Genomic DNA, 18149 nt, shown 5'->3' on the forward strand with positions numbered 1-18149 from the left:
TTAATGTAGAAGCTGCTAAATATTGTGTTATTCCGATTGTGTTTCCACAGTACTTGAATTGTTTCCTTCTGGCTGCTTGTAATATCTTCTCCTTGACGTGGGAATTCTGGAATTTGGTGACAACATTCCTAGGAGTTTTCCTTTGGGGATCTCTTTCAGAAGGTGATTGGTGGAATCTTCCAATTTCTATTTTGCCCTCTGGTTCTAAAATATCAGGGCAGTTTTCCTTGATAATTTCTTGAAAGATGATGCCTAGGCTCTTTTTTTGATCATGGCTTTCAGATAATCCAATAATTTTTAAGTTCTCTCTCCTGGATCTGTTTTCCAGGTCAATTGTTTTTCCAACGAGATATTTCACATTCTCTTCTATTTTTTCATTTGGATTAGTGTTACAGTGCCTTGATTTCTCAAATTGTCCCTAGTTTCCAATTTCTCCATTCTAATTTTTAAGGAAGTATTTTCTTCAATAAGCTTTTGGACTTCCTTTTCCATTTGGCCAACTTTGCTTTTTAGGGCATTCTTCTCCTCATTGGCTTTTTTGACCTCTTTTGCCATTTGGGTTAGGCTATTTTTTAAGGTGTATTTTCTTCAGTATTTTTTTGGGTCTCCTTTAGCATCACTCTCAGTTTTTCCTCTACTTCTTTTACTTGCTTCTCAAAATCAATTTTGAGCTCTTCCATGGCCTGGGACCAATTCATATTTTTCTCGGAGGCTTTGGATGTAGGAGCTTTGGCTTCGTTGTCTTCTTCTGGTTGTACGTTTTGATCTTCTTTGTCATCAAAGTAAGATAATATAGTCTGACTCTTCTTGCACTGCTTGCTCATGATCTCAGCCAATTACTTGAGTTATAGACTCTTTGTTAAGATAGGAGTCTGTTTCCAGTGTGGAGAACGTACTGTCCCAAACTTCAGGGGTTTTGTGCAGCTGTTCCCAGAGATACCTCCAGGGACCTGTAAATTTTCAGCTCGTTCAAGGTGCCACAATCAAGGGTGAGGTGTCTACTCCTTTCCTGGCCTATGCTCTGGTCTATGAGTGACCACAAGCACTCTTTTCTGTCTTGGAACTGTGAAGAGGGTTTCCTCTCCACAGCCACTACAAGCTCCACCACGCCAGAGCTCCTCCTCACCCCAGGAATGTGACCTAGATCCAAGCATGAGCAAAGCAAGAGAATCTTGCACCAGCATAGAGATCCCTGCAATCCCCCTCTGATCAGCCACTCAATTCCCCCTTAGTCTGTGGGCCAGAAGCTCAGGAAGCAGCCTCCTCCCCAAGGAATGGGGCTCAGACCCTGAGCTCCTCTCTCACCACCATAGAAACAGACTTTTCCCACAGACCTTCTAAGTTGTCTTTGGCATTCATGGGTTGAGAAGTCTGGAAACCATCACAGCTTCCTGCAATTCAGTCCTCTGAGACCTGCTCCAGGGTCACTGCGGCCTGAGTGCCCACACCAAACTGCGTTCCTCTCCCAGCCTGGCATGATATACCTTTCTGATCAACCATCCAGGCTGTCTTTGGCTGGAAATTTGTTTCACTCTGTCTTTTTGTGGGTTCTGCTGCTTTAGAATTTGTTTAGAGCCATTTTTTTATAGGAATTTGGAGGAGTTTGGGGGATAGCAAGTCACTGCTTTTCTTCTGCTATCTTGGCTCTGCCCCCTGAAACTATTATTATAATCCTAATGATATAAAACACACTTTTAGACAACTCTATAACTGAGTTTATAACTTACTAATAGCTAAATTATAGGAGAAGTAATTTCTCTAACAATATCTGTGTTATCAAGTTTCACAATATAAGCATGTAATTAATTTTACATTAACAGTACTAGGAAATACATATTGTCAATATGAATTTAAGAGAAAACAGCCAATATAGAAAATTTAAGGTCTTTAATTGAGGCAAGTTAGTTGCAGCTCTGAGTGTCATACAGCAAGTGCTGGGAGGCGCCAGGAGGGACATGGGAACAGGGTTTATATAGAGTGCTAAGGCAGAGTGAATAGCCCAGGTACAAGTGGGATTGGTTAAGGGCTTTCTCACAGTTTCACAAGGTAAGTTTGTATAACAAGCTAAAGTCCATAGAGAAAGCTTGGGAATCAGAGGAGGGGAAAGTCTGGGAGGTTTACAAAATAACCAGAGGCTGACAGTGACAATTTTTGGTCAGCCCCAAGCAATTCATTAGCCTGGGAACAGAGATAAGGTCAGCTTCAGGCAGTGTTTATCAATATAAAGCTCTAGCAATTTAAATTCACACTTGTTATTATTAGGTTAACTCAAAGTATGCTAGGCAATTTTATACGTCTTTACTTTCCAAATTTCTCTCTCTGAAATGGAGAATTGGTTTTTGGCCCAGGAAAAATGCTCTAAAGAGTTTGTTTGGCTCTGATTCCCAATTTTCATGATAAAAGTAAACAGTTAAGGTATCAAGTAATAGTCACATCTAAAACAGAATGGAGCTATGAAGATCACACTAGTCAACATTTATGTAGTATGAGTAATGCCAGATGCTAAGCTCCCTATGCAGAAGAATTCTTTTACAAACCATCCTGAAAGGTAGTTGGGCATGACTATCACTTTAAAATTCTGTGTATGGTGAACTAAGAGCCACCCACAAGTAAATTTACTAGAATATTTATGTACAGACAACTATAAGATATATAAAAATACTGAGTAATTAGGTTATTAGGTTAACAGAATTCATTTACAAGGCTTTCTCTCCCAAAGCTTTGACTTTGGAGTAAAAAAATGATTTTGTCAAAATCTACAAAAGGACACAATTCTATATTTCTAAAGAGCTTTCAAATATATTTACATCAGTTTTTTAACAATTAAATCAATATCCTGAGAGAATCAAAGAGTACATTTTTCTAATAAAACATCTAGTACAGTGATTATCACAGTTAAGTTAGGTACTTTACAATATACCCTTTAGGTCACCAAAAACCCTGGAAGCACACTACCTTTTCCAAGATCACACAGCTATCAAATTTTCTGATCCATGCATTTTCCCAACTTTGTCTTAATGCCAAGTAGTAATGAGGAGGATGGGATCCCCAAAAAGGAAAAAACCATGGCCAAACCTCTGGTGCCTGAGGCTATAATCCTATCAACTGGTCTTTCATTATTGCCTATGCCCACTCTCCCAGTTCTGTTACCTAATCCTCCATGGCCTATTACATCCAGATGGCCCCAGGTCACTTCCTATTCTTAATCCTATCTAGACTCCATTCTTCCTTGGTCACATGATCCAGGTCCCTGACAGTCTATTCACCCCAGCTTACTGGCCACTCACATCCAGATCCTCCTTAGACCCCTCCTCTAGTCACCCCAAACTATTTGGCCACTCCTGTATCCCTCCTACAGTCTTTCATTATTTATATACTGAAAGTCAATCTTGTCTTCATTGAAGTGCTCAGATTCTTAAAATCTACCCAAAGGCTCAGATTCTTAAGATTTGGCCCACTTGCATTAGTGATATAAATGCTTAGATTCCTTAAGTCTGGACAATATGGTGGATGTTCTAATAAACCTTGTTTTTTGGCTGAAAGAAAGCTTGGGTCGAATTCATTTGGGCATGTTGTGATTTTGGGGTCCCAGCATCCCTAAACCCCTAAACCTCAACAGTAAAGTACAATCTGATTTATTAAACCAGAATCAATTCAACTACACCTAGATCTATACATTCCCAAATTGTGTCATAGAATACTTAATAATTTTAATAATTTAAATTATTCATATAAAACCCCGTTATTCCAAACACTTCATATTATAAGGCCTACAATTTTTTCAGTTAATTTACTGTCAAAAAGTTAAAGTGGCAATTCCTCATTTTTAGCTCTAATGATTATCCAAAGAGCGAAGCAGCCTTAAGACCACATTTCTGATTCAGTCTCAGGACATATTTTGACCAAATCAGATCTGGGTTTTATAACTACTAATGGCAACATTTTCTGGCAGATCTTCAAGATTGAAAATTCATTCTTATCAATTAGCTCATTCTTAAAGACTACCTAAAGAGCCTGACCGCATTCTGGTCCCCACCTCTTATTTGGCCACCTCATGTTCCTGTCCCCCACTTTGAAGACCAGGAACCTCCAGTTGTATATCATAAAGAATAATCACATACAGTTTTCCATATCATTCTCTATATTCCAGATGCATCCCAGACTATCTTCACTCCACTAAATTTTCTTCATAAATTTAGAACATATTAGCACATATATTGTTGTTAAACAAAACCAATGACTTCGTAAAAAAAAATTTTTTTTACTTCCTTAAGCTGTATAATTACTTTCAACTCAGGTGATTTTTTTTTTTTTTTTTTGCTGATTTACCTTTAACAACTAGCCTCTGTTGAATTATTGATTAATTACAATTCAGGTATTTCCTAGGAGACTAAAATACCTCAAATCTTCCACATTCTCCCAAAAAGGGGTAGAAACCTGCACTATCTATTCCTATTCCCAATATACAAAAGAAGTCTGTTGGACAAACCCTTGAAAATTCATTCAAATGTTCTTAGTAATTGCAAAAACTTTTCACTTATACTCCTATTGAAACACAGGAGGAAGTGTTCTGAGTTCTCTTAGCCCTAGTTAGCAGCTTGTTCAATTAAAAATTAAGGTCTGCTCTACATTTTCCCAAATTAAAATATGCTTACCCTCTAATTTTCAAGTTAATATAATGAGGTCTAGAGGTTTAGCGATGCTGGAACCCTGAGATTACGACACGGGGGTCCTGGCCGAAAGAATTCAACCCAAGACTTCCTTCAGCCTACGACAAGGTTTATTAAAGATCTTCCATATTAACCAGACTCTTGAGGAATCTGAGAGTCTGTGAGGCACTGGCTAGATTCTAAGAATCTGAGCAGTGGCTAGATTTTAAGAATCTAAGCATCTTAATGGAGACAAGGTGGACTTTATACACAGAAAGACTGTGAGAGGGATCTAGGAGTAGCCAAGTAGTTTGTGCTGACTGGAGGAGGGGTCTAAGGAGATTTGGATGAGGGTGGCCAGTAAACTGGGGTGAACAGAAGTCCTGGGACCTGGACAATGGAACATAGCTAGGATTAAGTGCGGAAAATGGCAGGGGGCCATAGGGAGGGCTACACTAGGCTAGGTTAAGGGTAACAGAGAATTGGGAGATTGTGTATAGCCACAATGAAAGGCCAGTTGATGGGATTATAGCCTCAGGCGAATACCACAGATTAGGCCAGGTGGAAAAGTCCAGGGTTTTTCCTTTCTGGGGTCCAGATCCCAACCCCAACAAAGAGAGTTACATTTTTATTCTTTTTTTTACTATTCATATACAAATAGTTCTCAGGATGTAATATATATGTTAAACATTGATTGCTGACATTCTGAATTGATGGTATTTAAGGTGGAAACCTTTAGAATAATAGAGAAATAGATAATAATGGAGAAACCTTGATCAAAGTGTACCTTAAAGGACAAAAACTTACTTTTGCAGTTTTAAACACATTGCACTGATGCCAGATATTAGGTGGGCAGCTGTAGGGATACCTGCAGGTTTTCAAAAGAGATCTTTTCCCCATAGTTTGCAGAGGGATTTAGGTATAAGAAAAAGGAGTCCAGAGAGAGAGAGAGAGAGACTCATAAAAGCTATGTTTAGGGTAAGGAATCACTTAGGAAGATGCTGAGGCTACCCTGAACCCTCCCTGCAACCACCACCAATAAAATGTAAAATTTAGAGACTTTGCCATCTAGTGAATATGTCCCCAACCTTAAGGCTAACATAGGATTATGCAGATAACTGAGGTTTGGACCTCACATTTTAGAAGAACAAAAAAAATCTATCTCCAAAACCAATATATCACACATCTCCATGTGGCTTCCTTAAATAAGCTTCCCTTGTTCATGAACCAGGAAAGGGTTAATATATAAAAATTCTGTTTGTTGGCCAAGAAGCCAGACAGTTCCCAAGATGTGAATTAAACATAATATACAGACTTTAATTTTGGGGTTCAATTAAACCTGGATTTACAAATTTCTAATAGTTAAAATCATTTTCCAATTAAAGTTTTAGTCTTAAAAGCAGGAAGAAAACTTATACTCTAGTTGTTGCTTTTCTGAGTTAGAACAAAATTTCTTTTTCTGCTCAGCTTCAGCTAAAGTTCCTTTTCAATAGAAAGGGTAGCTATTCAATTTCTAAAATTGGTGGGGATATGGAGAGTAAAGGGAGGACCTGGAGAGAAGTAGGGGCTAGGATCTTGGAGTCTGAAAAAAAAAAATATCTTCAAATCCTCAGCCCTTACCCCTCCCACTTCATGCATTACTGCATGAGCTTGCCTGACACACTGCCTATGTCAGGGCCTTTGAGATGGTGAGTAAGGGAGCCTGGACAGTTTGGGCTGAGATTTCCTGTACTGAGTTGACAGCCTAATATTGCTCAGAATAGCTTAGTCATTCACAGTTACTGTTCTAACAATATTGCTGTTACTATATACAATGTTGTTTTAGTTTTGCTTCACCCTTCATTATTTCATGCAACTCTTTCCATGTTGTTTTTTTTCTAAGATCAACTTGCTCATCATTTCTTAAAGCACCACAATATTCCATCACAAGTCCTTCCTGACACACCTCTAGTGTGAGGGCTTATTGAGTCCTTTTCAGGGTTGCTTATTTATCTTTGGTGTCTACCTATCACCCAATTTTCACCTGTGGTTCCAAGAATCTGACACATGCACACACTGGTAAAACTGTCTTGACAAAAGGGCTAAACCAGGTTGAGGGTAACTGACCGGCCTCAAACCCATGGATGAATTAAGGACATGTCTACCCCCAAGCAAGGAAAGATTTCCCCAGTGGAATGAGCAGATGAGAACAATTTGTTTCAAAGGCCATCAGAGCTGCTGAAGCAAGTGTTGTGGAGCACTTAGAGAGCTTGATCACACATCAAAGAATGCCAAGGTCATCCACTGCATCCTGGGCCATTGCCAGTATTTTTGACTTTTGTCTTGCCACTAGACTCTGATGACTTTGGAAGGGAGAGTGAGGCTGATAACTTTATGCAACTCTGCCTCACTTAAATACAATTCACACACAAGTCAAGATATCACCCCATGATGTCACTGCTCCTCTTCAAAAACAAATGAACAACAATCTATTTTTAAACATAAGCTTTACTTCCAGTAAAGTCCCCACTCTGAATCCACATTGTGGCATGGAGTTACTTCCGGGTATTCTTGAAGGGTATTCCAAAGACATACAAGCTCTCTATCAACTGATCCTATCAAGCTGGAAAGACTTTAAATATTGACCTTGCAACTCTTGTCAAGGGATCCTATTAGCAAAGATCAAAGCTCACCATCACTTCAAGGTGATAAATGAAATGGCCACATCAACTCTTATAGGTAATCTACTAAATTGCAGTGCTACCAGAGAAAATGTCTACCCCAATAAAATAGCATTTTGGAGAACATTCTGGGAAGATGGCCAAGTAGGTCAGAAAATTCCCAGCTCTCAAGATTTTCCCCCACAAAAGAGACAAAATAGCACCTTAGGGTGAACAAAGTGCAGGTAAAAATAAATAAGAATAGGGACACAACAGGAGTCTTCCTGGGACAATTCCAGAAGATCAGAAGAAAAATCCCAGAAAGAGGTTTGGTCCCTATAAAGAGTAAAAACCTCCAGGTTAGGGGTCCCCCCCAACCCCCACCCCCCCATTAACAACAAGAGTAACCCTAGGGTTATCTGGTTTGGGAGGCTGCTTAGGGGAACTTTTACCGCTGGAAGAGTGAGGGAGTTGGGCATCTGAGCCTGGGAAGATGGAAAGAATTTCTGCTGACAAGGAAAATAAGACCCAGCTGTGCTGCAGAGAGTAGCCAGGTGAGTGCAGAAGCAGTGGGGCAGAAGGCCCCAGCTGTGGGCACTTACAGGAAGCTGGAGGTTTGGCTTTGGTTCCAGGCTAGAAGGGAGAACTGAAGATCTGGGGCAAGAATCCCCCATACCCCAGGGCTACAGGTGATTACAAAAATTAAGCTATTACTACCAAAAACGCAAAGGCAAAGGAGAAAGAATCCAACCATAGAAAGCTATTATGGGATTAGAGAAGACCAAGGTTCATCTTCAGAGGAGGATATTGAAGGAAAGAAACCCCCTTCTAACCCAAAAAGTAATGTCAAATGGTCACCTGCCCAAAAAGAATTCATAGAAGAACTTTAAAAAGACTTTAAAAATCAAATGAGAGAGATGGAGGAAAAACTAAAAATAAATAAATAAATAAGAATAATCCAAGAAAAGCAAGAAGAAATGAAAGGAAAGTCAACCAATTAGAAAAGGAGATCCAGAATCTCAAGAAAGAAAATGACACCTTGAAAATTAGAATTGCTCAAGGTGAAGCCAGTGAAATTGTAAGAGATCAAGAAATAATTAAAGAAAATATGAATAATGAAAAAAAGAAGAGAAAGTGAAACATCTTATAAGAAAAAAACAACAGATCTAGAGATTAAATCAAGAAAACATAAAAATAATCGGATTAACTGAAAGCTATGATTTAAAAAAAGTAATCTTGATAAAATAATACAAGAAAAAATTAAAGATGGGTGGGGAGGGAGGAAGGGAGAAAATTTGGAACCCAAAGTTTTAAAAACAAATGTTAAAAAAAAATTGTTTTCATATGCAACTGGGAAATAAGTTATACAGGAAATGGGGTATCGAAATCTATCCTTCCCTACAGGAAAACTGAAGAGGAAGGGGATAAGAGAAGTGGGCGGGGGAGATAGAAGGGAGGGCAGATTACGGGAAGGAGTATTCAGAATGCATGCCATCTGGGGGTGGGGGGAGGGATGGAAATGGGGAGAAAATTTGGAACTCAAAATCTTGTGGAAGTAAATGCTGGAAACTAAAAATAAATAGATTAATAAATGTTAAAAAAAAAGAAATAAAGAAAATTGTGCTAAAGCATTAGAACAAAGGGGGAAAGTAGAAATAGAAAAAAATCCATTGATCATCACTTAAAAGAGATTCTATGAGGAATACTCATAGGAATATTGTAGTCAAATTCCAAAACCCCCAGCTCAAGGATAAAATATTAAAAGCAACAAGAAAAAAACAATTTAAATATGATGGTGCCACAATTAGAATCACACAAGACCTAGCAGTGGAGACATTAAAGGACTGCAAATATTGGAACACTATATATCAAAGAGCCAAAGAACTGGGGCTCAGGCAGAAAATATCATACCCAGCAAAGTTAAGCATACTCCTGAATGAAAAAAAAATGGACATTTGATCAACTGTCAGAGATTTTATTAAAATAAAAAAACCCTGAAGTTAATAGAAAATTTGACATACAAGAGCCAAGAGACACATAAGGCACATACCAAAGACTGATTACAAGGGATTCAATAAGGACAGACCATTTACTTTTTATATATGTAAAATGCAATAATGTATGTCTAGGATTATTATTAATAATTGGGTTAGATGAAGATGGAAGTTTTTGCTAAGTAACACTGAAAAGGTAGCTTTAAATATTTTTATCTTTTTAATTCATTTTTATCAATAATTTTTAAGAATAGATAAGAAAGATTGAGGTAGACCTGAGTATGATATGACTTTAAAAAGTAAAACCCTTTAGGAAGAGCAAAAAAGAGTAATATTTTATACAAATGAGGTGCAAGAGGAAGACTATAGGAATTAGATAGGGAAGGAGGGCTGGTAGTTCTTGTAACCTACTTTCATCAGGAATAGTTTTAAGAGGGAATTGTACATATATATTTAGAAGAGTATAAAAATCTTCTGAATTTAGAAGAAATAAAATGGTGAAGAGTTAGGGAGGGGGGTGGAGAGGACAAGGGAGGGATCTCTAGAGCAGAGGGTGAGGGAATAGGTTATAGGGCTATAAAAGGGTGTTTAGATTTATGGGAATGGGAGGATAGGAGAGGGATCCTTGTAGTGGGATAGGCTAAGTAATAGAAGGGCAAGGTAGTGGGTAGAAGTAAATTAAAGGATTCAGGAGGGATAGCAAACAAGAGATATGCACAAACATAAAAACAAAGATCAGGAGTAGAATTTGTTTGGAAAAGTATATGTCTATATATGTAAATATGTATGTGTATATATGTATGTGTATATATCTACAGCTATAGAGAAATATATCTAAACTCAATTGTAGCCTTTTTGGGGGGGGTAGGGAAAAAAAGAACAAAGTTTAAAAAGTGAACAGCAGAGAGCAAAAGAAAACTTAAAAGGATGCAAGATGGACAGCTCTTGTCATATGTAATATTTATTATATAGGCTTTCTTGAAATGAAAATTTATCATTACATATTTTGGATCCTCTCCTATGTTCTGCTATGCACATGAAATGTTTCTTTTTTCTTTTCTTACTTTGTAACTAAGTACCAATATTTAAGTTTATGATATTTTTTTCTTTTCTCTGTTCTGTATTTATGTTCTGGTGTTTGAGTCTAAAATAAAATTCAAATTTAAAAAATGGCATTTTGGAAGCATTGAAAGGAATCTGGAACCAGTTCCCTCCCAGCTTTATCTTAGCCTCTTGCCCTTCATTCTAGATATTTCCTACTGCAAATGTCAGATATTGCCTGATATTCCACATGAAGTCAAGAATTTTATAAAGTGTTTCTTGTACATAGCTAATGCCAGAATTTTTTTTTGCCTATACCTATTTGTAATGGGAAAGAATTTTAAAAGACTAAAAAATTGATAAAAAATTATTGATAAAAATGAATTAAAAAGATAAAAATATTTAAAGCTACCTTTTCAGTGTTACTTAGCAAAAACTTCCATCTTCATCTAATCAGAGTGGTGGTTTCATATAATCAGTGCATATATGTAATATTTATATATATATGCATGTATATGACTACATATATATGCATGTGTGTATATGTATGCATATTTCTGATTGTATGTATCATTTTATGTCTTGTATAAGCTGCTCCTTCTTTTTGTTGCTTATGACTTCATGCAGCTGTTCAAAAGATGCCATTTACCCTTAGAAAACTGAGAAGATACATCATCTTTCCTATAAACAAAAGTGAGTAAGGGATTATGCTATTCTTAAATAGTGCACACCAACAGTTTCCCAGCTGTTGCCTTTGTTGTAATCACGTTCTTTGATCAATTCTAGTGATTGCCATGGACAGATGTTACATGCTACCAAAATAACATTTCTCTCCATAGGGTATATATAAAATCATAGAAGCAGAATTTGCTTTAATATGCCTTAATATGTAATTTAATCTGATTCCTTTATCTTGCTGAAAAATTATAGCTTTTCTTTAAAAAATGAGAGATTCCTCTAGATTGATATCAATCTGGAGTGAGGTCTCTACGTCAGTACCCCAGGTATCTGTCATTTGATTTTTACAACCATCCTGTGAGATAAACCCTCTTATTATCCCCATTTTATAGATGGGAGAACTAAAATAGATAGATATGAGAAGGAAACAAGCATATATTATATGTTTACTATGTGCCAAGCACTGTACTCAGCACTTTACAAATATTATCTCATTTGATCGTCAACAATCCTGGGAGATAGGTGCTATTATTATCCTCGTTTTATGGTTGAGGAAACAGCCAGTCAGAGGTTAAATGACTTGCCTAGGATAACACTACTAGCAAATGTCTGAAGATAGATTGGAACTCAGGTCTTCGTAACTCCTAACTTCCTAACTCCTTTTGTGAGTGTGTGTTCCTGAGTAAAAAGCAAGCCAATTTTCTTTTCCTTTTCCCCGCTCAGGTCTCATCAGCAGCTTGTGGGGTGGGGTGGGATTCAGGGTGGGATAATAGTGGGCTAGTCTTTGCTTCTTGCTGTGGTGATACTAGGGTATAACACCCTTTAATTTGTCTAGGAAAGTAAGAAATAGTCTCCTGGTTTAGTCCCCATTTTTGCCTCCTATTAACTTATGAGCTGAGGTCCCCCGACAGCAAATGGAACTTATTGGTATTCCACCGGCATTAGGTGAACATGGAGCAGTGAACCCAGACCTAGAAAGCAAGGGCTGATGAGAAAAATTCTCTGTTCTCCCAGAAGGCTTATGTCTCCTTTAATTCTTAAAGACCACCTATGTCTCCATTAGGATTAATTAATAGTCTTCCATCCGGTTAAACCACGTGGTCCCTTGGAAGGGATGATTGGTCACTCAAAAAACTTCGAAATTAAACTGAAAAATTTAAGCTAGGTCAGTTTATAAATTTGTACATACAGTGGGAATTAAGAGTAGCAAAAATAGCATAGCAAAAGGGACTCCCTTCAATGATTCAGGGAAAATAGAAAATGAAAAGCAGTTAGGTCATCTAAAAACTTTTCCCTTTTGTCTAATCAGGATACGTTATTTACAGAAACTTTTCTCTCTCTCTGATCTCTCCACCTGGAGAAGTAACATCCCTAGATTTGATAAGAACTCAGTAATAGATCATTTTAATGTTATATTTAAAGACTAAAATCCTACTTGGAAAGATATAACCGATTTACTGGTAACTTTGTTCGCCCTGAATAAAAGACAAGCAGTCATAGAGCCAGCCAATACGTTAGCCCCAGCAGAATAGGGAGTCCCTGACCTTAGAGGTCTCCTTAGTTGGTCTTTACAGAACCTACAGTGGGACCCCAGTAACCTTGATGATTACACCAGGCCAAACAATCTCTGCTTGAAGGGATGACTATTTGTGCATCATGTCCAGCTAACTGGAATAAGTTTTGGGAGACAGTGAAGAAGAGGGTGAGAATCCTAATCACTGTTATGATAGGCTATGCAAAAATGTTAAACTATAAGGGAGGCTAAACCCTCTATTCCACTCTCCTATTATTTATACTCTTTTTGTCAATCAGTTTCTGCCAGAAATACAAGAACATTTTTTATAATTGATACCCTAGTTGGTGTAAAATGCCTATTGAGCACATCAAATATGTCACTGTATACATATATACGTCAAATATGTCACTTTCTATGAAGAAAAGGAAAGACTGAAGAGAGGAAAAGAGGGGCAGGAATTAGAGAAAGATCAGGCTGTCACCTGAACTAGAAATTACAAAAGGAAAAGATTAAATCCTTTCCCCTTATACCACACTGCCTAACTTCTTAGTAAGTTACAAGACAAGTTAGATAAGCATCTGGTAGCTATGCTCACTCACCTTTTCAGGATGGATTGTAAGAAACTGTTGTTCATGGAGTGCTTGGCACTGGGCCTTGCCCATATTATACATCTAGCACTATGTGCAAGCTGGCTAGTATGATCTGTGACTATTACATAATATCTTAAATGTTTCCTTGTATCATGCAGATTGAGAATTATTTAACTCCCTAGGTGAAAACTTTCAAGGATTTCTATCTGGGGAAAGAGAGCTATACCCTGTCAGCACCTAACCTAACTCTTTAGAGCTTTTCTGCCTGGGATAAAAATCAGCCTTCCACCCAAAATCTTAGTGTAAGAAAGTTTAAAGGCAATGAGTTACAATACTTAGCCTAGCATACTTTAATCTAACTTTAATAATAACAGGTATGAATTCAAACTGGTAAAGGTGTATATGTATTTCCCAGTATTGTTAATGTAAAAGTAAATACACATCTATATTGTGAAACTTTGTAACACCAACATAGGAAAATAAATGCTTTTGAATTTAGATACTGTTAGTTTATAAACTTAGATATTAAAGAGTTGTCTAAAAGCTGCTGTTTTTGTTAAAAGCATTTTAGTTTGGGCAGCTAGGCGGCATAGTAGACAGAGCATTGGCCCTAAAGTCAGGAGGACCTGAGGTCAAATTCAGCCTCAGACACATAACACTTACTAGTTGTGTGACCCTGAGCAAGTCACTTAACCCCAATTGCTTCACAAAAAAAAAGCATTTTATTTCACTAGGATTATAATTGTGGGGGAAACAAACTTTTTTGTTTTATTTGATAAGATGTTTGACATGGTTATAAATTTGTTTTAACTCTGCTGGTGATCTGGTGCCTAAACCTGAGGTGAAAGAGCTATCTTTATACCTCGCTAGAATGAAGAAGTTTATAAATCAGCTTAGGTTAAAGAAGTAAATGCCACTTAAATTTGTTCAGCTGTATTAAGGCCACAAGATACGATGAATGATTAGATGATCTTCTGTTAGTCTGCAAATAACTGTCAGTTTCTTCTGAGAGATTTTGTTTGAGTAAACTATTTCATATTCATTGACTATGTTAAATTATGAACTATAATTATTCCATTGATTGCTTTCATACCAGGAAAAATTTAAACTAGAGAAGCAGAATAAGCTGCAGAAAAAGATTCTGTGTAATTTTGGAAGGTTCTTTTTCTCTTGCAAGCTAATTTATTAAAACATCATGATAGTAGTTTATATCTGGCCCTAAGCATGATTAGTTAAACTTGCTATCTGAAGTAAAATTTATGAGACTATAATTGATATTATTCTGAGTAAGACTACAAGTATGATAATCAAGAAATGTTACTGAGTCAATGATCTATAATGTCAGCAGCCCTATGGAGATGACACTTGAGAACTGCAAATGAAGTTCTGTCATAGGAAAGCTAGGAGAGGGGGATGTTAGCATGGGCTGAATCAGGACTCTATTCACTTGATTTCCCCAGTATGACATTATCTCTCAAATGTAAAATTTTCCCACCTGGATGACTTAAGCCTGACTTTGACATTCTCTCAATACAACTGGCTACCTATATGACTCTTGCCTGAATTAACATGAAGTTAGTGGAACATTTTTTCCCCTACTCTAACTATGTCCCTCTTTTCCTTTTATGGCAAATTTTTATAATCATGGCAGGTGATCACTAAAAAATATAAATACAATATTAAATCTTTATCTGACAGACTAAAGCTGGAGTACATCTAAGATTCTATACTAAATTGCAAGTATGTGAGGTCTTAGCTATTCAACCTGAAATTATAGTCCTTTCTATGTCCAAAGCAGCCAAGAATATGAGTACATGGGCTTGTCATCTGCCTATTTCTAAATGTGTGTGTGTGTGTGTGTGTCTGTGTGTGTGTATAAGATAAGATCCTAGAAATACCTTTGAGTCTTGTGAGAATAATTAGACAGTGTTACAGCAGTTTGTAGGACCAAAATATAAATGCCTTACTTATTGAGGTTAATATCATTAACATTTCTATTCTGTGTTAATGAAAAGATTTTCAATGTAATTAGTTATCTTAAAGGAGAATGACATGGTCTACTTTGTCTACCTCAGAAAGACATCCAATTTTACTTAGATTTATAATTTAATGTGAAATTAACACTTGTATATAGAGCATGCTCTAAAACGCAAGCTAGTTTCACAAGGTTTTAAAGAGTCTACACATCCCAATTAAGAAATAATTGCTAACATTGGAGAGAATAGTTTTAGTTGAATGATGGCATTGGATGGCAGAACATAGACAATTAAAAAAAGAATAAGAGGAAAGAAAGTGGAGACACCTATTGTAGAAGTCCTTCTCAAAGAGTTTAACCATAAAAGGGAGGAGAGATATGGGATGATAACTAGCAAGTATGGATGTATCAAGTGAAGGATTTTGTGGATGTGGAAAACAGTAAGCAGAGCAGAGGAGAAAGAGTGTTCCAGGCATGGTGGGCAGACAGAGAAAATACCCAGAGACAAGCAATAAAATGTCTGGTTTGTGCAATAGCCAGGAGGCCAGTGTCACTGGATTGAAAAATATTTGTTGGGAAGTAAAGTGTAAGAAGACTGGAAAGTTAGGAGGGACTAGTCTATAAAAGGCTTTGAAGGCAAAACAGTTATTTTGTATTTGGTCCTAGAAGAAATAAGAAGCCATCAGAGTTCATTGAGTAGGGAGGTGACATAATTGGACTTTAGGAAAATAATTTTATTGTCTGAATGTAGGATGGATTGGAGTAGGGAGAGACTTGAGACAGGCAGAACTACCAGTAGGCTATTGCAATAATCCAAACATGACATAGTGTGTCCAAACTAGAGTGGTGACAGCATCCAAACAAAAGAAGGGGACATATTAAGAAATGATCCAAATGCAAAATTGACAGGCTTTGGCAACAGATTGGAAATGGGATGTAAGAGATAGTGAGGAATACATGATGACTTCTAAATTGAGAGTCTGAAGGATTGGGAGGATGGTATTTTCCTCTATAGTAAAAAGGAAAGTAGGAGAGGGGTTAGGAAGAAAGATAGTGAGTTCTGTTTTGTATATATTTAGTTTAAGATATCTTCTGTACATCCATTTTGAGACACCTGAAAGGTCAGCAGAGAAATTGGGGCAAGATAGGTAGATATTAGAATCATCAGCATGGGGATAGTGATTAAATCTGTGAGAACTGAAGAGATCAGCATGTGAAGTAGTATAGAGGGAGAAGAGAAGAGGATCCAGAAAAGGAAAAAGAGGAGTGGTCAGCCAGGTAGGAGGAAAACCAGGAACTAGTGATGTCCTGAAAACCTAGAGATAAGAGAGTATCAGGGAGGAGAGAGTTATCAGTAGTGCCAAAGGCTGCAGAGAGGTCAAGGAGAGTGAGGACTGAGAAAAGGTCACTGAGTTTAGCAACTAAGAAATCATTAGTAACTTTGGAGAGAGTGGTATTGGTGGAATGATAAGGGCAGAAGCCAGATTGTAAGGAATTAAAAACACAGTAAGAAGAGATAAAATGGAGGCACTTATTGTAGATGGCCTTTTCAAGAAGTTTTACTATGGAGGGCAGAAGAGAACTAGCATAATAGTGAAGATAGAAGGATCAAGTGAGCTTTGGATGACTTCATCATGTAAGACTAGTAATAAAAGACATATGAGTGATGGATGAAGAAGAGAGGAGAAAAAGAAACTCATGGATAATAGCTTCAATTTTTTTTTCTGTAAAACATGAGTCAAGGTTCTCAGCTGGGAGAGTTTGGTGAGGGGGAGCAATGAGAAGATTTTTGGAGGATGAAAATATTTGTAAGAGCTGCTATGGAGAGTGGGATAGTCAATTGATAAGGGATGTATAGTAGGATTTCCTAGCAGCAGTGAGGGCCCAGTTGAGATTATGTAACATAAATTTGTAGGAATCCAGTCAGAATGGTTGCATGATTTTCTCCACCTTCATTCTGCAGCAAGTGTGTAGGAGAAAAGGTAACAAAATGATGGGAAAATGACAGTACGAAAGCAGCCCGTGGATAGGAAAAAATTGAAGATAAGTAAGAGTGGAGTAGTAAGTACCTGAGGATCTTGTTTGAATCCCAGGTGTGACACTTATTACTTGTGATCATAGACAAGTCATTTAACTTTTCTAAATCTCACTTTCCTCATCTGTATAATAAAGACATTTGATTAGGGATCTCTAAATTCCTCCCAGCTATATACTATGATATGATACTAAACAATGATATGATACTGAATAGCCAAGCCAAGATTTGAGCCTACGTCTGAAGACAAATCCAATCAGTCAGTCAACCAACATTTTTAGCCAAATAAGACATGAGGCAGAGTTGAGGAGGGAGAGTATACTAGGCTCTTTAGCTACCAGGAATGAAAGAACGCTGCTCATGCATATGAAGAAATTATTATCAATTGTTATCTTATTATTGAAAAGGTGTGATGGGGCCCTCTGAACTTACTTTCTTGAGTTGCCCTAATTTCTAGAGAGGAAGCCCCCCCCCAACACACTCACACAAATTAACATAACAGTGATCTTTGGCAACTGAACTCTTTCAGTGCCCTTAAAGCTGAGTCAGCAGCTTCAAGCCTGGCTCCATCAAATCTGCCCAGACTAATAAACTGTTTGTGCAACTGGGACCCTTTCAGATGAGCAGAACATCCTTCCTCCATGGTCCAGGTATTCGCAATCCTTCCTGCTCCCTTCCTCCTCTCATGCCACTCCCATTTGAGAAGGAATTGTCCTCCCATTCCTCTCCAAACAACTTTCTCTTGTTGCTGGACCACATAAATATCCAAGGCACTGTCTGTGGGGCAAGCTCTTTGGTATAAGGAGTTCCTACATACAAGTGACTTTCTCTTATAATAAATCAAGTCACTCCCCATGTCTTGGGAGGTCATATCTTTTGGTTAACAAAGGTAATATTCAAGGATACCTTCTTTAGAAGGTAAACAACTCTAATATTATGGGGGATTTTTTCCATTGCAAATTTTTATTTTCTCTACTCACTTTTATCCATTGAAAAAAAAAAGATTAGCAGATATATATAGTGAGAGAAATG

This window comes from Vombatus ursinus, unplaced genomic scaffold, assembly GCF_900497805.2.
Source record: "Vombatus ursinus unplaced genomic scaffold, bare-nosed wombat genome assembly UNPS02014821.1, whole genome shotgun sequence".
Classification (NCBI taxonomy): domain Eukaryota; kingdom Metazoa; phylum Chordata; class Mammalia; order Diprotodontia; family Vombatidae; genus Vombatus; species Vombatus ursinus.